We start from the raw sequence: 21,268 nt of genomic DNA on the forward strand, positions 1-21,268 counted from the left end.
CGATACACCCCTGCAATCCTCCACTCCACCAGCACCACCACCACATCTGCCCCTCCTGCACCCACCCCTCCCATATCCGCAACACCCCTGCTCCTGCACACCCCTCCCCCACCCATGCCACCCCCCCCAACCCTCGGAACCCCCGCTGCCGCCTTCCATCCCCCATCCGCACCACCACTGCACCCGCCACTGCCCTCCCACACCTGTCCCCCAACCATGGCACCACGCCCAGAACCCCCCCCCTCCCCCCACCCACGGCACTCCCACACCAGCTTCTCCCACAGCCCCCCAACCCTCCAAACCCACATCACCCCTGCTCCAACTCCCCACCCATGGCACCCCGCCCCTCCACTACGCACAGCACCCTGCTCCCGCACCCCCACCCCCTCCCCTACATGCAGCACCCCCCCTACCTGCCCCTGCAACCATAGCACCCTCACACCCACCCCCAAACGCACCCCCCCGGGCAAAACTGCCCCCTCCCCCACCCGCGGCGCCCCCGCCCCTCCCCCACTCCACCCCCATAACCCACCTCTCCCCTGCTCCACCCCACCCGCCACCACCACCGCATCTGCCCCTCCTGCACCTGCCCCTCCCCCATCCGCAACACCCCTGCTCCCGCACCCCCTCCCCCACCCGTGCCAAACCCTCGAAAAAAAACCCGCAGCCGTCTCCCACACCCCAACCGTAGCACTACTGCACCATCCCTGCCCCCCGCACCTGTCCCCCACACCCATGGCACCACACTCCCACCCGCAGCCCCCCCTCCTCCACCCACGGCACTCCCACACCAGCTTCTCCCACAACCCCTCCCACACCCATATCACCTGTGCTCCCAACCCTCCACCCATGGCACCCCGCCCCTCCCCCTACGCACAGGACCCCTGCTTCTGCCACCCCCACCCCTCCCCTTCCTGCAGCACCACCCCGCCCCCCCCCCGCAACCGTGGCACCCTCACATCCACCTCCCACCCAACCGCACCACCCCGCCAAATGGCCCCCACCCACAGCACCCCCTTGCACCCGCCCCTCCCCCCCCCCCCAACACCCACGCACCTGCCCCTCCACCCACCCGCAACACCACCACAGCCGGCCCTCCCCCAACTGCCGTTAACCCCGCACCAGCCCCTCACCCACCAACAGCGCCCTCTGATCCCCTCCCCCCATCCGCCCCATCTCCGCACCCGCCTCTCCCCTGCCCGCGGCGCATCCGGACCCCCACCACACCCCCACAGCCACCACTCCCCCACCCACAGCACCTCCGGCCCCTCCCCCACCCCCATCATCTATAGACACCTCCCCCACCCCCAGCACTTCTACAAACCATCACCCAAACCTCCCCCTCTGCAACCCCACCTCCCCCTACATCGCCCCTCCCCACACACAGCACCCGCCAGACCCCCTCCTTCATCCACAGCCTCCTGCACCTGTCCCTCCACCACCAGCATAATCTACAGACCCCATCCACACCCCCTCACGCCACCCCCACCCCTGGCACCCCAACCGCAGCATCCCCACACCCCGCCCCTTCCCCACCGCCGCACCCCCTCCCCTGCCCCCTCCCCTCACCGCCGCAAGCTGCACCAACCGCCCTACCCAACCGCCGGTATCCCTGCATCGGCACCCTCCCCCACCCACCGCAGCAGCACACTAGGCCCACCACAACTGCCGTAACCCCGCACCCACCCCTCACTCATCCACAGCGCCCACGGACCCCCTCCCCCATCTGTGCCATACCCGCACCCGCCCCTCCCTGGCTACCGCACATCCACATCACCTACCCCATCCAGATCCACCTACCCACCCGCAACACTCCCACAACCACAGCACCTCCCCACCCGCATTATCTACAGACACCCTCCACATCTTGCGAACCTCCCACACCTGCCCCTCCCCCACCTGCAACACCTTCTGTACCACCACCCGAAACCACTTCCGGACTCCCTCCCCCATCCACAGCCTCCCCCGCATCCACCCCTCCCCCATCCACAACATCTACATCCCACACCTCCCCCACCCACAGCACTTCTGAAACCCATCACCTAAGCTCACCCCCCCTGCACCTCCAAACGCACACCCCTACATCGCCCCTCCCACACACACATCACCTCCATACCCCCTCCTTCATCCACAGTCCCCCGCACCCACCCTCCCCCACCAACAGCAACTACACTCCCATCCGCGCCCCCCTCTACACCTACCCCTCCCCCACCCACTGCACCTCTGCACCTTTCCGCCATCCGTGCCCCTGCACCCACCCCTCCGCCACCCACAACACCTCTGGACCCCCTCCCACACCCACCCCTCCACCACACGTAGCACCTCGGACACCATCCACAGCCGCTACAAGTTATTCCCTGAATCGGGCTGATCAGCCACACGGATAGGAACCTCACTGAACCACCCCCCTTTCCAAACCCCCCCAAACTTTTGTGAGTATAGTTGCTACCAATGGACATTGGATTATTAGAAACACTAATACTGTGGCCATTATGTGTATAAAGCAACACTGCTACCTGTGCCCATTGTGTATAAGCGGCTCTGCTACCTGTGGGCACTGTGTGTATAAGCGGCTTTGCTACCTGTGGGTATTTGTGTGTATACGCCGCTCTGCTACCTGTGGGTATTGTGTGTACACGTGGCTCTGCTACCTGTGCCCATTGTGTGTATAAGCACCTCTGCTACCTGTGGGCACTGTGTATAAGCGCCTCTGCTACCTGGGGGTATTGTGTGTATAAGCGGCTCTGCTACCTGTGGGCACTGTGTGTGTATAAGGCCGCCTCTGCTACCTGTGGGCACTGTGTGTATAAGCGTCTCTGCCCCCTGTGGGTATTGTGTGTATAAGCGGTTTCTGCTACCTGTGGGTAATGTGTGTACATGTGGCTCTGCTACCTGTGCCCATTGTGTGTATAAGCCCCTCTGCTACCTGTGGGCCACTGTGTGGTATAAGCGGCTCTGCTACCTGTGGGTATTGTGTGTATAAGCGCCTCTGCTACCTGTGGGCACTGTGTGTATAAGCGCCTCTGCTACCTGGGGGTATTGTGTGTATAAGCGGGCTCTGCTACCTGTGGGCACTGTGTGTATAAGCGCCTCTGCCCCCTGTGGGTATTGTGTGTATAAGCGGTTCTGCTACCTGTGGGTATTGTGTGTATAAGCGGTTCTGCTACCTGTGGGTATAGTGTGTATAAGCGGCTCTGCTACCTGTGGCCATTGTGTGTATAAGCGGCTCTGCTACCTGTGGGTATTGTGTGTGTATAAGCGGCTCTGCTACCTGTGGGTATTGTGTGTATAAGCGGCTCTGCTACCTGTGGGTAATGTGTGTATAAGCGGCTCTGCTACCTGTGGGTATTGTGTGTATAAGCGGCTCTGCTACCTGTGGCCATTGTGTGTATAAGCGGCTCTGCTACCTGTGGGCACTGTGTGTATAAGCGGCTCTGCTACCTGTGGGTATTGTGTGTGTGTATAAGCGGCTCTGCTACCTGTGGCCACAGCACTTTGGTATCTTATCTACAGTGCATTGCTGTTACTCATCTGGTACTTCATAATGCAGACACTAGCAGTATATACTACACTATGTTATTCATTGTGCCCTGCGGCCACTCTGCACGCCCTCACAAAGGCCTACGCCCCTTTGACAATCGCACGCCCTCCCCCCTTACAATATTTACCCACTGCCATAAAAAAAAATCAGGTAATACTCCATCTAAAAACAATTTTATAGCACAGCTGAAGCCCCGTGCAGGGGATAACGGGTCGTAGCCTCTTGCAACGCTATTTTCTGTCTAACCCCTTGCCTCTCTTTATCCTCTCCCTACCACCCTGACTCTCCCTATCCTTTACCAATCGCACAGCGTTTCTGTACATTCCCTTTCTCCCTCCCCCCTACGCCTCTCTATCTTATCTCAACCGGACACCATTTCTGTATGCCCTCTATACTGCCCTGCGTTTCTGATTCTGTTATCTACCGTCCTGCGTATGTTCTAAGGCGTGCAGAGGTTAACGGGGCATAGCCCCTAACGACGGTGTGAAGAGCGCCCGCAGGGCGCGATGAATCACCTAGTGTGTATGTATGTGTATATATATATATATATATATATATATATATATATCCCGTGTGTGTGTGTGTGTGTGTGTGTGTGTGTGTGTGTGTGTGTATATATATATATATATATATATATAAATATTAAACATGTATGTATATATATGTGTGTATATATATATAATATATATATATATATATATATATATATATATATAATATTAAACATGCATATATATATGTATATATATATACACACAGTACACGTATATATACACATGTATATATATCATGTGTGTGTGTGTTTATATGTATGTATATACATGTGTATACATGTATGGGACATGGATATACATGTACTATAATTAAAATAAAGTAAACTTTTATTAAACACTTACAAGTGCCACCAGGAAGACAGCAGGCTGCAGAGGACGCTAGACAGCCATTAATAATACTCATGCAGCTAAAAAAATAAAATAAAAAAAAAAAAGTTTTTTTTTTTTATTAGTGGAGGGGGGTTTCTGGGTGCTCGGAACCCCCCCCCCCCTGGGTGCGCCACTGGCGGTGTTAACTCAATGGCTAAATTGAGCACCCCCACTATGAGTATCTGAGGGTGAACGCAGCGTGTGGGTTAACTCTATAATAGCTCAGTCTAAGGGGGGACCTGCAGGAGGGGGAGTTCCATATGAATGCAAGGAGAGGGGACAATTATGAGAGTGGCTGATCCACTTTAGAATGGGGTGAACCAGAAGTACTGAAAACATGTACAATTTACTGTGGCAAGGGTTAAAGGGTTTATGGGCGGACGTGGAAAGTTGAGAAAGCAAACAATGCTGGTTGATGTAAATCAGAGGGACAACTGGCTACACAGGCGGAAATAATGTGATCACTGTAATCAGACACTAGGTGCAGACAGCTTAAGGGCATGTATGCTGGCCAGAAGACCAAGGAGCACTAGCCTAGCCTAACAGTAGCTGCCTGCCTGCCTGTGGCAATATGGCCGATTCCTCTTACTGTAGTAATCGGAAAAATCCCTGATTATTGTATTTGATCAAATAATTACTCCAGGCCATATTCTGAGCTATATTTTGCCGCCCCAGCAGTAAAGACTCCTTCTTGCTTAAGGTGCCCATACACTAGTGCGATTTTGCCTGATTTCATCCGAGTCCGACATTTCGGAACGATACAACGGATTAAAACGGGCAAATTGCATGTGCTTTACTTCCGATCTGATCCGATGAGTGGTCCAGTGAGCATAGGATCGGAGTCCCAAGATGGAAGTACTGCACTATAGATGTATCGGATCCCGCCGGCATGGCTGGGATTGCATACGATACATCGGGCGGTTCAAGGGAAATCTTATGCGACTTCTCTCTCGGAGAAGTCGCATAAGTGTATGGGCTCCTTTACTCTCCCAGAATGCCTACGAGGCTCCTGAATCTCAATTGGCTCTCCTGGACACTTAGCACAGTGGGCAAGTCTCCTGGAGGGCCCAGGCGGCTGATGACCGAATTTGCGCTGAATCATGTTATCGTGTATCCGTACCGCCATGCCACCTTGCCAACCTGGGGAGGGCAGCCCGAAAGTTGGCAAGTATTGGTAAACCTACCGCATCACTGCGCCTCTCTGCATGTATGCGTGTGCATCATGAAAATGTAAAAAAAAACAAACAGATAAAGTAATAAAAAATAATAATGTGTGTATATGTGTGTGTATGTGTGTGTATATATGTATATATATATATATATATATATATATATATATATATATATATATATATATATATATATATATATATATATATATATATATATAATTTTTTTTTTTTTTTTTTTTTTTTTTAAACCAGTGAGGTAGTTAAATAGTAGACAGACACTGATGTTTGTTGTCAGTGTAGTGTCGACCGTGGAATGCTGACGTGATATTAATTTTATTTAAAGTGCTTAACTGTGTTGGCATTATAACTTTAGACACAACACTTTAGCATAATGCCATGTTTGCATTCTCCAGTACACATTACACTGCTGAAATTTTGACTGTCGACACTGAGGCATCAGTGTCGACTAAGCATACCAAACCCAGAAAACCTTAGGGCCAGATGAACTAAAGGTGGGTACACACTTAGCAATATAGTGAACTATGGGGGTCATTCCGAGTTGTTCGCTCGTTATTTTTTGGTCGCAACGGAGCGAATAGTCGCTAATGCGCATGCGCAATGTCCGCAGTGCGACTGCGCCAAGTAAATTTGCTATGCAGTTAGGAATTTTACTCACGGCATTACGAGGTTTTTTCTTTGTTCTGGTGATCGTAATGTGATTGACAGGAAGTGGGTGTTTCTGGGTGGAAACTGGCCGTTTTATGGGAGTGTGCGAAAAAACGCTACCGTTTCCGGGAAAAACGCGGGAGTGGCTGGAGAAACGGGGGAGTGTCTGGGCGAACGCTGGGTGTGTTTGTGACGTCAAACCAGGAACGACAAGCACTGAACTGATCGCAGATGCCGAGTAAGTCTGGAGCTACTCAGAAACTGCTAAGAAGGGTCTATTCGCAATTCTGCTAATCTTTCGTTCGCAATTTTAATATGCTAAGATTCACTCCCAGTAGGCGGCGGCTTAGCGTGTGCAAAGCTGCTAAAAGCAGCTTGCGAGCGAACAACTCGGAATGACCCCCTATGGGGCTAATTCAGCAAGGATTGCAAATTCTGCTAATTAGCAAAATTTGCTATCCTTTTGGTCGCCCAGCATACTGACAGACGCCCCACCCCCCTTCAACAAGGAGAAATTGCGATCGCTTTGCAATTTCTGCTTGTCAGCAGAACCTAAGGATAGCTTCTAAGGATGGTCCCGGCGCTATCTTACCCATCGCGGCGGCTGCGTGTGATGAAACACAGCCGCCGCGATCACGCCCCTGTTCGCACCACTCCGCTCACCGTTCGCCCCGCCCCCGCAACACTCCGTCTCCTCCCTGGAAATAGAGCATTGCCGCCCCGCCCCTCCCCTCGCCCTGCGACCGCGGTAGAGGCAAAACTTCTTCTGCGACCTCCCCCCTGCAGAAAATGCAGGGCGCATGCGCAGGACAGGCGATGCGCATGCGCCTGCGGGGCCATCGTAAAAAATTATGGTTGGATCGCGATTTGTGATCCAACCTGAATTAGCCCCTATATCGCTCATTTTCCCCCTCCTGAGCGATATAGTTTACCATGTCGCCCAGTGTGTATGGTGCCGACGACGAGCGATGCGCAGCCCCGCGGGTCGTTAATGACCCTCGCTCTTGGCCGTGCATGCAGCTCAATTTGGACTCATCGTCCAAAGCTGCATGCGCCGGCCGGCTGCGGCATGACGTCACTGTGCATTATCATTAGTGATATCGCCTAGTGTCTACCCACCATAAGTCTTGAAAAGTGGAGAGAGAGAAACTACCAGCCAACCAGCTCCTAACTGTCATTTTGCAAACAGGGCCTGTGACATGGCAGTTAGGAGCTGATTGGCTGGTACTTTATAATGCAATAGGGATTTTTTGCCCTTTAAGAAATTGGCTCCTATGTGAGGATGCACTACACCTTGGAGAGAGAGAGTGACTGGTATTCTATCAGCTCCTAACTGCCATGTTACAGGCTACGTTTAAAAACTGACAGTTACCAGCTGATTGGTTATTTTATTGCTCTCCACTTTATCACTCTCCAAAGCATAGTACATCTGCCCCTATATGAGAGTGGGCTTCAATAGTCAAATTGCTGCCCCCTTGAAGATGGGGTGGCTTTGACAGAAAGTGGGTGTGGTCTGGGCATATTATGCCCCACCTTTTTATGGATAGATGCCATATTTTGCCTATCACGACGTAATCTGTAAAGCATGAACTGCAGAAGTGGTTTTGTACTTATTCCCACCTTCTGAACCTGCTTTCCTTCCATTTTGAGTTCATTAAAAATTAGTAGTCACTGCTATCTTTGTTTTTGGGGAAACTATTTGTATTAAAAAAAAAAAATCCCGATGGCAGACAACCTTTGGCTGGAGTTCTAATACTGTAAAGTTTATGTAGCTTTTGTAGTTATCGGACTTCGAACTACTGTCACCTATAGTTTGGAATCCTCCCTTGTTCCTCGGTTGACCCCCAGATGGGGCGGTGGTGTGGTGTGGATAGATAGACGTTATCTTGCGGCAGGTTCCGGTATTGCTGTGTGTATATTTGTGCGATAGGGAAAGGCCTGGATCATGATACACGTGGAAGCCCAATGTGCCTGGTCTTACACTCCCTGTCATCACTTTTGTTTTTAGAAGAATCTGCAGATTGGTGGAGAGATAAGATGAACGGTTTGCTTTACTGTAGAAATGGCTGAGGAGGACACGGGCAGCATTCAGCAAAGTTTTCTGTTCATCCTCTTCTTCATCAAGCTGGGGGGATTTCATTATGTGTCGGCTTTACGGTGGCGGGGATCTCGCGCAAAAGTGCTCGCTGCCCGTAGGGTGCGAGCCCTTTTATGCAAACAGGGGTGCGAATTGGCCGGGTGAAGAAGGCGAGTCGGGCTTCGCCGGCAATTGAATTCGTCCCGACGTGTCTATATAATAATATTTCTCTGACGTCCTAGTGGATGCTGGGAACTCCGTAAGGACCATGGGGAATAGCGGCTCCGCAGGAGACTGGGCACATCTAAAGAAAGCTTTAGGACTATCTGGTGTGCACTGGCTCCTCCCCCTATCACCCTCCTCCAAGCCTCAGTTAGATTTTTGTGCCCGACCGAGCAGGGTGCAATCTAGGAGCTCTCCTGAGCTTCTTAGAAAAAGTTAGTTTTAGGTTTTTTATTTTCAGTGAGACCTGCTGGCAACAGGCTCACTGCATCGAGGGACTAAGGGGAGAAGAAGCGAACCTGTCTGCTTGCAGCCAGCTTGGGCTTCTTAGGCTACTGGACACCATTAGCTCCAGAGGGACCGAACACAGGCCAAGCCTCGGAGTCCGGTCCCAGAGCCGCGCCGCCGGCCCCCTTACAGAGCCAGAAGCAAGAAGAGGTCCGGAAAATCGGCGGCAGAAGACATCAGTCTTCACCAAGGTAGCGCACAGCACTGAAGCTGTGCGCCATTGCTCCTCATGCACACCACACACTCCGGTCACTGAGGGTGCAGGGCGCTGGGGGGGGGCGCCCTGAGCAGCAATATAAACACCTTGGCTGGCAAAAATACATCACATATAACCCCCAGGGCTATATGGATGTATATTAACCCCTGCCAGATTCCATAAAAATGCGGGAGAAAAGTCCGCGAAAAAGGGGCGGAGCCTATCTCCTCAGCACACTGGCGCCATTTTTCCCTCACAGCTCCGTTGGAGGGAAGCTCCCTGGCTCTCCCCTGCAGTTTATACACTACAGAAAGGGTTAAAAAGAGAGGGGGGGGGGGGGCACAATTTACGCGCAGTATACAACATATAGGCAGCTATAAGGGAAAACACTTTTTTATAGGTGCTATCCCTGTGATATATAGCGCCCTGGTGTGTGCTGGCATACTCTCCCTCTGTCTCCCCAAAGGGCTTTGTGGGGTCCTGTCCTCTATCAGAGCATTCCCTGTGTGTGTGCTGTGTGTCGGTACGGCTGTGTCGACAGGTATGTGGAGGATAATGAGGTGGAGGCGGAGCGAATGCCTGTAAATATGTTGTCACCCCCTGCGGGGTCGACACCGGTGTGGTGAACTTATGGAAGGATTACGTGAAAGTGTCAACTCCTTACATAAAAGGCCGACGACACGGAACAGCCGGCTACTCAGCTTGTGCCTGTTCCAGCGTCTCAAATGTCATGGGGGGCTCTAAAATCGCCCGCTACCTCAGATAACAGACACAGATGTCGACACGGATACTGACTCCAGTGTCGACATCGATGAGACTGGTGTACCCTCCAAATAGGTCCACCCGTTACAGGATTGAGACAATGAAAAATGTATTACACATTTATGATTATACCCCAGGTACCACATAAAAGGGTATTGTGTTTGGTGAGAGAAAACTATTAGTAGTTTCTCTATCGTCCTAGTGGATGCTGGGGTTCCTGAAAGGACCATGGGGAATAGCGGCTCCGCAGGAGACAGGGCACAAAAAGTAAAGCTTTAGGATCAGGTGGTGTGCACTGGCTCCTCCCCCTATGACCCTCCTCCAAGCCTCAGTTAGATTTTTGTGCCCGGCCGAGAAGGGTGCAATCTAGGTGGCTCTCCTAAAGAGCTGCTTAGAAAAGTTTAGCTTAGGTTTTTTATTTTACAGTGAGTCCTGCTGGCAACAGGATCACTGCAACGAGGGACTTAGGGGAGAAGAAGTGAACTCACCTGCGTGCAGGATGGATTGGCTTCTTTGGCTACTGGACATTAGCTCCAGAGGGACGATCACAGGTACAGCCTGGATGGTCACCGGAGCCTCGCCGCCGGCCCCCTTGCAGATGCTGAAACAAGAAGAAGGTCCAGAATCGGCGGCATGAAGACTCCTCAGTCTTCTTAAGGTAGCGCACAGCACTGCAGCTGTGCGCCATTTCCTCTCAGCACACTTCACACGGCAGTCACTGAGGGTGCAGGGCGCTGGGAGGGGGGGCGCCCTGGGAGGCAATGAAAACCTATTTTTGGCTAAAAATACCTCACATATAGCCTCCGGGGGCTATATGGAGATATTTAACCCCTGCCAGAATCCGTTAAGAGCGGGAGACGAGGCCGCCGAAAAAGGGGCGGGGCCTATCTCCTCAGCACACAGCGCCATTTTCCCTCACAGAAAGGCTGGAGGGAAGGCTCCCAGGCTCTCCCCTGCACTGCACTACAGAAACAGGGTTAAAACAGAGAGGGGGGGCACTAATTTGGCGTTAGAAATATATAAAAAAGATGCTATAAGGGAAAACACTTATATAAGGTTGTCCCTATATAATTATAGCGTTTTTGGTGTGTGCTGGCAAACTCTCCCTCTGTCTCTCCAAAGGGCTAGTAGGTCCTGTCCTCTATCAGAGCATTCCCTGTGTGTGTGCTGTGTGTCGGTACGTGTGTGTCGACATGTATGAGGACGATGTTGGTGAGGAGGCGGAGCAATTGCCTGTAATGGTGATGTCACTCTCTAGGGAGTCGACACCGGAATGGATGGCTTATTTAGGGAATTACGTGATAATGTCAACACGCGCCAAGGTCGGTTGACGACATGAGACGGCCGACAAACAATTAGTACCGGTCCAGACGTCTCAAAAACACCGTCAGGGGTTTTAAAACGCCCGTTTACTTTAGTCGGTCGACACAGACACAGACAGGGACACTGAATCCAGTGTCGACGGTGAATAAACAAACGTATTCCTTATTAGGGCCACACGTTAAGGGCAATGAAGGAGGTGTTACATATTTCTGATACTACAAGTACCACAAAAGAGGGTATTATGTGGGATGTGAAAAAACTACCGTAGTTTTTCCTGAATCAGATAAATTAAATGAAGTGTGTGATGATGCGTGGGTTCCCCCCGATAGAAAATATGGGCGGTATACCCTTTCCCGCCAGAAGTTAGGGCGCGTTGGGAAACGCCCCTTAGGGTGGATAAGGCGCTCACACGCTTATCAGAACAAGTGGCGGTACCGTCTATAGATAGGGCCGTCCTCAAGGAGCCAGCTGACAGGAGGCTGGAAAATATCATAAAAAGTATATACACACATACTGGTGTTATACTGCGACCAGCGATCGCCTCAGCCTGGATGTGCAGAGCTGGGGTGGCTTGGTCGGATTCCCTGACTAAAAATATTGATACCCTTGACAGGGACAGTATTTTATTGACTATAGAGCATTTAAAGGATGCATTTCTATATATGCGAGATGCACAGAGGGATATTTGCACTCTGGCATCAAGAGTAAGTGCGATGTCCATATCTGCCAGAAGATGTTTATGGACACGACAGTGGTCAGGTGATGCAGATTCCAAACGGCACAAAGGTGTATTGCCGTATAAAGGAAGAGGAGTTATTTGGGGTCGGTCCATCGGACCTGGTGGCCACGGCAACTGCTGGAAAATCCACCGTTTTTACCCTAAGTCACATCTCTGCAGAAAAAGACACCGTCTTTTCAGCTTCAGTCCTTTCGTCCCTATAAGAGTCATATCTGCCCAGGGATAGAGGAAAGGGAAGAAGACTGCAGCAGGCAGCCCATTCCCAGGAACAGAAGCGTTCCACCGCTTCTGACAAGATCTCAGCATGACGCTGAGACCGTACAGGACCCCTGGATCCTACAAGTAGTATCCCAGGGGTACAGATTGGAATGTCGAGACGTTTCCCCTGCGCAGGCTCCTGAAGTCTGCTTTACCAAGGTCTCCCTCCGACAAGGAGGCAGTATGGGAAACAATTCACGAGCTGTATTCCCAGCAGATGATAATTAAATTACCCCTCCTACAACAAGAAAAGGGGTATTATTCCACACTATATTGTGGTACTGAAGCCAGAAGGCTAGGTGAGACCTATTCTAAATCTAAAAAAATTTGAACACTTACAAAGGTTCAAATCAAGATGGAGTCACTCAGAGCAGTGATAACGAACCGGGAAGAAGGGGACTATATGGTGTCCCGAGACATCAGGGATGCTTACCTCCATGTCCCAAATTTGCCCTTATCACTAAGGGTACCTCAGGTTCGTGGTACAGAACTGTCACTATCAGTTTCAGACGCTGCCGTTTGAATTGTCCACGGCACCCCGGGTCTTTACCAAGGTAATGGCCGAAATGATGGTTCTTCTTCGAAGAAAAGGCGTCTTAATTATCCCTTACTTGGACGATCTCCTGATAAGGGCAAAGTCCAGGGAACAGTTGGAGGTCGGAGTAGCACTATCTCGGATACTGTTACAACAGCAGGGGTGGATTCTAAATATTCCAAAATCGCAGCTGATCCCGACAACAAGTCTCCTGTGCTTAGGGATGATTCTGGACACAGTCCAGAAAAAGGTGTTTCTCCCGGAAGAGAAAGCCAGGGAGTTATCCGAGCTAGTCAGGAACCTCCTAAAATCAGTGCATCATTGCACAAGGGCCATGGTAAAAAAATGGTGACTTCCTTCGAAGCAATTCCAGTCGGCAGATTTCATGCAAGAACTTTTCAGTGGGATCTGCTGGACAAATGGTCCGGATCGCATCTTCAGATGCATCAGCGGATAACCCTATATCCAAGGACAAGGGTGTCTCTCCTGTGGTGGTTACAGAGTGCTCATCTTCTAGAGGGCCGCAGATTCGGCATTCAGTTTTGGATGTTGGTGACCACGGAGGCCAGCCCGAGAGGCTGGGGAGCAGTCACACAAGGAAAAAATTTCCAGGGAGTGTGATCAAGTCTGGAGACTTTTCTCCACATAAATATAGCTAAGGGTAAATTTATAATGCTCTAAGCTTAGCAAGACCTCTGCTTCAAGGTCAGCCGGTATTGATCCAGTGGGATAAAACATCACGGCAGTCGCCCACGTAAATAGACAGGGCGGCACAAGAAGCAGGAGGGCAGTGGCAAAAACTGCAAGGACTTTTCGCTGGGCGGAAAATCATGTGATAGCACTGTCAGCAGTGTTTCATTCCGGGAATGGAAACTGGGAAGCAGACTTCCTCAGTAGGCACGACCTCCACCCGGCAGAGTGGGAACTTCATGGGGAAGTTTTCCACATGATTGTAAACCGTTGGGAATTACCAAAGGTGGACATGATGGCGTCCCGTCTGAACAAAAAACGGGACAGGTATTGCGCCAGGTTAAGAGACCCTCAGGCAATAGCTGTGGACGTTCTGGTAACACCGTGGGTGTACCAGTCGGTGTATGTGTTCCATCCTCTGCTTTTCATACCTAAGGTACTGAGAATTATAAGACGTAGAGGAGTAAGAACTATACTCATGGCTCCGGATTGGCCAAGAAGGACTTGGTACCCGGAACTTCAAGAGATGCTCACAGAGGACTTATGGCCTCTGCCGCTAAGAAGGGACTTGTTTCAGCAAGTACCATGTCTGTTCCAAGACTTACCGCAGCTGCGTTTGACGGCATGGCGGTGGAACGCCGGATCCTAAGGGAAAAGGCATTCAGGAAGAGGTCATTCCTACCCTGGTCAAAGCCAGAAAAGAGGTGACCGCACAACATTATCACCACATGTGGCGAAAATATGTTGCGTGGTGTGAGGCCAGGAAGGCCCCACGAAGAAATTTCAACTCGGTCGATTCCTGCATTTCCTGCAAACAGGAGTGTCTATGGGCCTCAAATTGGGGTCCATTAAGGTTCAAATTTCGGCCCTGTCGATTTTTCTTCCAGAAAGAATTGGCTTCAGTTCCTGAAGTCCAGAAGTTTGTCAAGGGAGTATTGCATATACAACCCCCTTTTGTGCCTCCAGTGGCACTGTGGGATCTCAACGTAGTTCTGGGATTCCTCAAAACACATTGGTTTAAAACCAGTCAAATCTGTGGATTTGAAGCATCTCACATGAAAAGTGAACATGCTCTTGGACCTGGCCTGGACCAGGCGAGTGTCAAATTGGTGGTTTTTTTTTCTCAAAAAAGCCCATATCTGTTTGTCCATTCGGACAGGGCAGAGCTGCGGACTCGTCCCCAGTTCTCTCCCTAAGGTGGTGTCAGTGTTTCACCTGAACCAGCTTATTGTGGTGTCTTGCGCCTACTAGAGACTTGGAGGACTCCAAGTTGCTAGATGTGGTCAGGGCCCTGAAAATATAGGTTCCAGGACGGCTGGAGTCAGGAAAACTGACTTGCTGTTATCCTGTATGCACCCAACAAACTGGGTGCTCTTGCTTCTAAGCAGACTTTTGCTAGTTGGATGTGTAATACAATTCAGCTTGCACATTCTGTGGCAGGCCTGCCACAGCCAAAATATGTAAATGCCCATTCCACAAGGAAGGTGGGCTCATCTTGGGCGGCTGCCCGAAGGGTCTCGGCTTTACTACTTTGCCGAGCGGCTATTTAGTCAGGGGCAAACACGTTTGTAAAATCCTACAAATTTGATACCCTGGCTAAGGAGGACCTGGAGTTCTCTCATTCGGTGCTGCAGAGTCATCCGCACTCTCCCGCCCGTTTGGGAGCTTTGGTATAATCCCCATGGTCCTTTCAGGAACCCCAGCATCCACTAGGACGATAGAGAAAATAAGAATTTACTTACCGATAATTCTATTTCTCGGAGTCCGTAGTGGATGCTGGGCGCCCATCCCAAGTGCGGATTATCTGCATTACTTGTACATAGTTACAAAAATTGGGTTATTATTTGTTGTGAGCCATCTTTTCAGAGGCTCCGCTGTTATCATACTGTTAACTGGGTTCAGATCACAGGTTGTACAGTGTGATTGGTGTGGCTGGTATGAGTCTTACCCGGGATTCATAAATCCTTCCTTATTGTGTACGCTCGTCCGGGCACAGTATCCTAACTGAGGCTTGGAGGAGGGTCATAGGGGGAGGAGCCAGTGCACACCACCTGATCCTAAAGCTTTACTTTTTGTGCCCTGTCTCCTGCGGAGCCGCTATTCCCCATGGTCCTTTCAGGAACCCCAGCATCCACTACGGACTCCGAGAAATAGAATTATCGGTAAGTAAATTCTTATTTTTTCCTGCATCTGAGAAATTAAATGAGGTGAGTGAGGAAGAGTGGTCTTCCCCCGGTAAGAAATTGATAATTTCTACAACGGTTATTGGCAGCGTACCCTTTCCCGCCAGAGGATAGGTCACGCGGGGAAACACCCCATAGGGTAGATACAGCGCTTACACGCTTATCAGAAAAGGTGGCACTACCGTCTTCGGGTACGGCCGCCCTGAAGGAACCTGCTGATAGAAAACACTAGGGCATTATATTGCGACCAGCCGTTGCTTCGGCATGGATGGGCAGTGCTCCCGCTGCGTGGTCAGATTCCCTGTCGGAAAATAACTATGGATAGGGACAATATTTTGCTGAAAATAGAGCATATAAAAGACGTGGTCTTATACATGCGTGATGCACAGAGGGATATTTGCCGGCTGGCATCAAAAATAAGCGCTAGGTCCATTGCCGCCAGACGGGGGTTATGGACTTGGCAATGGTCAGGCGACGCCGACTCGAATCGGCACATGGAAGTTGCCCTATAAGGGGGTAAAACTGTTTGGGGATAGTTTTTCAGACCTCGTTTCCACAGCTACTGCTGGGAAATTAATTTTTTTGCCACAGGCTACCCCACAACAAAAGAAAGCACCGTATCATCAAGTACAGTACTTTCGGCCCCAGAAAAACAAGTGGGCTAGAGGCTCATCCTTTCTGCCGAGAGGCAAAGGTAGAGGAAAAAAGCTGCAACACACAGCTAGTTCCCAAGAGCAGAAGTCCTCCCTGCGTCCGGTAGGGCCACAGCATGGTGCTGGGGCTGCTCAGGCGGACCCGGGTACGGTGGGGGCCCGTCTCAGATATTTCAGCGGACAGTGGGCTCTCTCACATAGATCCCTGGGTCCTTCAAGTAGTATCTCAGGGGTACAGGCTGGAGTTCGAGACGTTCTTCCCCCCGCCGTTTCCTAAAATCTGCCTTACCGGCACCTCCCTCTGCCAGGGAGACGGTGTTGGTGGATATTCAACACTATAATCACAACAAGTGATTGTCAAGGTGCCCCTCCTTCAGCAAGGAAGGGGTTACTATTCCACAGTGGTTGTGGTACCGCAACGGTTCGGTGAGACCCATCTTGAAATTAAAATACTTGAACTTTTATATCAGAAGATTCAAGTTCAAGATGGAATCGCTCAGGGCGCTTATTACGAGCCTGGACGAGGGGGATTACAGGGTCTCCCTGGACATCAAGGATGCGTACCTGCATGTCCCCATTCCCCCGCCCTCACCAGGAGTACCTCAGATATGTGGTACAGGACTGTCACTATCAGTTCCAGACGCAGCCGTTGGAGTTGTCCACGGCACCGAAGGTCTTTACCTAGGTACTGGCCGAAGTGATGATACTCCTTCACAAGAAGGAAGTTTTTATTATCCCGTACTTGGACGATCTCCTGATAAAGGCGAGGTCCAAAGAACAGTTGGTAGTGGGGGTAGCACTCTCTCGGGAAGTGCTACAACAGCACGACTGGATTCTCAATATTCCAAAGTCACAGCTGGTCCCGACGACACGTCTTCTGTTCCTGGGAATGTTTCTGAACGCAGACCAGAAAAGAGTGTTTCTTCCAGTGGAAAAAGCCGAGGAGTTGTCATCTCTAGTCAGAGACATCCTAAAACCAGGACAGGTGTCGGTACATCACTGCACACGAGTCCTGGGAAAAATGGTAGCTTCGTACGAAGCATAATTCCATTCGGAAGACTCCACGCAAGGACGTTCCAGTGGGACCTGTGGGACTAATGGTCCGGGTCCCATGTACAGATACAACAGCGGATAACCCTGTCAGCAAGAAACAGGGTGTCGCTGCTGGGGTGGCTGCAGAGGGCTCATCTACTAGTGGGCCGCAGATTCGGAATACAGGACTGGGTCCTGGTGACCACGGATGCCAGCCTTCGGGGCTGGGGTGCAGTCACACAGGGAAGAAATTTCCAAGGAGATTTCGCTTCACATAAATATTCTGCAGCTAAGGGACATTTACAATGCCCTAAGACAAGCAAGGCCCCTGCTTCAGAACCAGCCGGTACTGATCCAATCAGACGACATCACGGCGGTCGCCCATGTACACAGACAGGGCGGCACAAGAAGCAGGATGGCGATGGCAGAAGCCACAAGGATTCTCCGATGGGCGACCTACACCCAGGAGAATGGGGACTTCATCCAGAAGTTTTCCAAATGCGGGTAAACCGTTGGGAATGACCACGGGTGGACATGATGGCGTCCCGCCTCAACAAGAAGTTGAAAAGATATTGCGCCAGGTCAAGGGACCCTCAGGCGATCGCTGGGGACGCTCTAGTGACACCGTGGGTGTACCAGTCGGTTTATGTGTCTCCTCCTCTACCTCTCATACCCAAGGTACTGAGAATAATAAGAAGGCGAGGAGTGAAAACCATACTCGGGGTTCCGGATTGGCCATGAAGAGCTTGGTACCCGGAACTTCAAGAGATGCTGGCAGAGGACCCTTGGCCTCTGCCGCTCAGACAAGACCTGCTGCAGCAGGGACCCTGTCGGTTCCAAGACTTACCGCTGCTGCGTTTGACGGCATGGCGGTAGAACACCGGATCCTAAAGGAAAAGGGTATTCCGAAGGAAGTCATCCCTACCCTGATCATAGCCAGGAAGGATGTCACCGCAAGACATTATCGCCGCGTTTGGCGAAAATTTGTTGCTTGGTGGGAGGCCATGAAGGCCCCGACGGAGGAATTTCAACTATGTCGATTCCTGCACTTCCTGCAAGCAGGGGTGACGTTTGGGCCTCAAATTGGGGTCCATCAAGGTCCAGATTTCGGCTCTGTCGATTTTCTTCCAGAAAAAACTGGCTTCACTGCCTGAAGTTCAGACTTTGGTTAAAGAGTACTACATATTCAGCCTCCTTTTGTGCCTCCTGTGGCACTTTTTGGATCTCAACGTGGTGTTGGATTTCCTAATGTCGCATTGGTTGAGCCACTTAAAACCATGGAGCTAAAGTATCTCGCGTGGAAAGTGGTCATGCTGTTGGCCTTGGCCAGGCGTGTGTCAGAATTGGCGGCTTTGTCATGTAAAAGGCCTTATCTGATTTTCTGTATGGATAGGGCAGAGTTGAGGACTCGTCCTCAGTTTCTCCCGAAGGTGGTCTCAGGTTTTCACTTGAACCAACCTATTGTGGTGCCTGCGGCTACTGGGGACTTGGAGGATTCCAAGTTGCTGGACGTAGTCAGAGCCCTGTAAATTTTATTTTTCCAGGACGGCTGGAGTCAGGAAAACTGACTCGCTGTTTATCCTGATGGCACCCAACAAGCTGGGTGCTCCTGCTTCTAGGCAGTCTATTGCGCGCTGGTTTTGTAGCACTATTCAGCTGGCGCATTTTGCGGTAGGATTACCGCAGCCTAAATCAATAAAAGCCCATTCCACAAGGACGGTGGGCTCATCTTGGGCGGCTGCCCGAGGGGTCTCGGCTTTACAACTTTGCCGAGCAGCTACTTGGTCAGGGGCAAACACGTTTGCAAAATTCTACGAATTGATACCCTGGCTGAGGAGGACCTGGAGTTCTCTCATTCGGTGCTGCAGAGTCATCCGCACTCTCCCGCCCGTTTGGGAGCTTTGGTATAATCCCCATGGTCCTTACGGAGTTCCCAGCATCCACTAGGACGTCAGAGAAAATAAGAATTTACTTACCGATAATTCTATTTCTCGTAGTCCGTAGTGGATGCTGGGCGCCCATCCCAAGTGCGGATTGTCTGCAATACTTGTACATAGTTATTGTTAACTAATCGGGTTCTTGTTGTGAGCCATCTATTCAGAGGCTCCTCTGTTATCATGCTGTTAACTGGGTTTCATATCACAAGTTGTACGGTGTGATTGGTGTGGCTGGTATGAGTCTTACCCGGGATTCAAAATCCTTCCTTATTGTGTACGCTCGTCCGGGCACAGTATCCTAACTGAGGCTTGGAGGAGGGTCATAGGGGGAGGAGCCAGTGCACACCAGATAGTCCTAAAGCTTTCTTTAGATGTGCCCAGTCTCCTGCGGAGCCGCTATTCCCCATGGTCCTTACGGAGTTCCCAGCATCCACTACGGACTACGAGAAATAGAATTATCGGTAAGTAAATTCTTATTTTTTTATTTATTCATTGCAAGTACTGCAAGTGTTTTGTATCTGTGGTATACATGAATCTACACAGTCCATAGTACTTTCATATCTGTAGGAATCCTGCTCCTCATTAAATATGACATAATTAAGACCGCTGTTCCTCAACCTCTCATTAACTGTGACATAATGCTGTTCCTGAACCTGTCTTGGACAAAAATATATTCACTTAGCTCCCTGGAAAATAAACAGTAGCACTCGTAGGATTTTATAAAAGTGGTTTTATAGATGCAAAGATTCACTGCGCTTGTGAATAGCATTAATACAGGAAAATATATTAACCATCAAAATGGTCAATGTTTAAGGGGGTCTGAGCCCCCTTTTCTTAGGACCAATAAGGGTATTTGTCTCCGCATAAGCCAGATGCTTCTTTGTTTGCTTATGCTGAGACAAGTGCCCTTTTTGGTAATATATCCTGAACCTATTTTTTAAAGAAAACTAGCAGTGTGTGTGTGTGTGTGTGTGTGTGTGTGTGTGTGTGTGTGTGTGTGTGTATATACACAGTGGGGGCACCAGGATCGGTGATACCCAGTGCTGTAAATAGCTCCCCCCCCCCCCCACCTGCTCTGAAGCCATGCATCCAAAAAGGGGGCATGACTTTGTGCAAAGGGGGCGTGGCTCACAGGAAGGTCACATTAACTTCAGCCCGGTGTGTAGCCTTATGGGGAGGTGCATGGCCTTGCGGGAAGGCCACCACCCCCATTTACTTCTATTTGGGGGAGTGTCCATCATTTCTGTAGATGCTGTGCTGCCCCCAGAGACTTTGCCTGCCCTGAAAACAGCGCTGCATCTGGCTCCCTGCACCCCCTTGTGATGCCTCCGTAGAAACATATAATATTATTATTATTATTATTATCCTTTATTTATATGGCGCCACAAGGGATCCGCAGCGCCCATTACACGGTACATAATCAAATGAGCAAGCAAGAAAACAGCACTTACAGTACAAGACAATATAGGACAGGTATAGAAAACCAGGGGTTAGCTGCCATCAAAGGGAGTATGGAGTATAAGATAGTGTAAGTAAGAAAATGAAAGGCACATGAGGAATATATTGTCATTTCTATATATTTAGAGTCCGCACAGCAACTGATATTACTATTTTATCAATGAGCCATTGACATAGGTGCATGGTGTATGTGGTACCTCAGTAATGTCACCGGTTCCTAGCGAATGAATAGGCTGCATAATCAGTGATGTCACTGGGGACTAGTAACTGGATAGGTTGATTCTCAGTGATGTCACTGATTCTTAGTGAATGGATAGGCTGCATTCTCAGTGATGTCACTGGCTCCTTGTGAATGGATTGGCTTATTCTCAGTGATGTCACTGGATGGTAATAAATGGATTGGCTGCACTCTCAGTGTCTGGTGTCTCCCTGGGATGCGGTCAGTTTACCGATGGTCAAAATACCAACATTTAAAATGTCAGCAGGTCAAAAAGTCAATTTGAGTTTTTCATGATTTTTTCATACTTCATACTTCATACTTTACCATCCCAGTGGACCTGGAGGGGGGATATAATAGTGTGCCGAGTACAGCGATTCATGCGAGGGGACGCGG

At 50.4% G+C, this 21,268-nt stretch overlaps 1 protein-coding gene across 1 annotated transcript in view; it reads left to right on the forward strand.

Annotated features, from left to right (window-relative positions):
- Positions 1–21,268, forward strand: part of LOC135056785 (prominin-1-A-like) — a 164,757-nt gene that overhangs the window by 56,359 nt on the left and 87,130 nt on the right. The gene's annotated exons all lie outside the window — the stretch shown is intronic.

Source organism: Pseudophryne corroboree, chromosome 3, assembly GCF_028390025.1.
Source record: "Pseudophryne corroboree isolate aPseCor3 chromosome 3, aPseCor3.hap2, whole genome shotgun sequence".
Lineage (NCBI taxonomy): Eukaryota > Metazoa > Chordata > Amphibia > Anura > Myobatrachidae > Pseudophryne > Pseudophryne corroboree.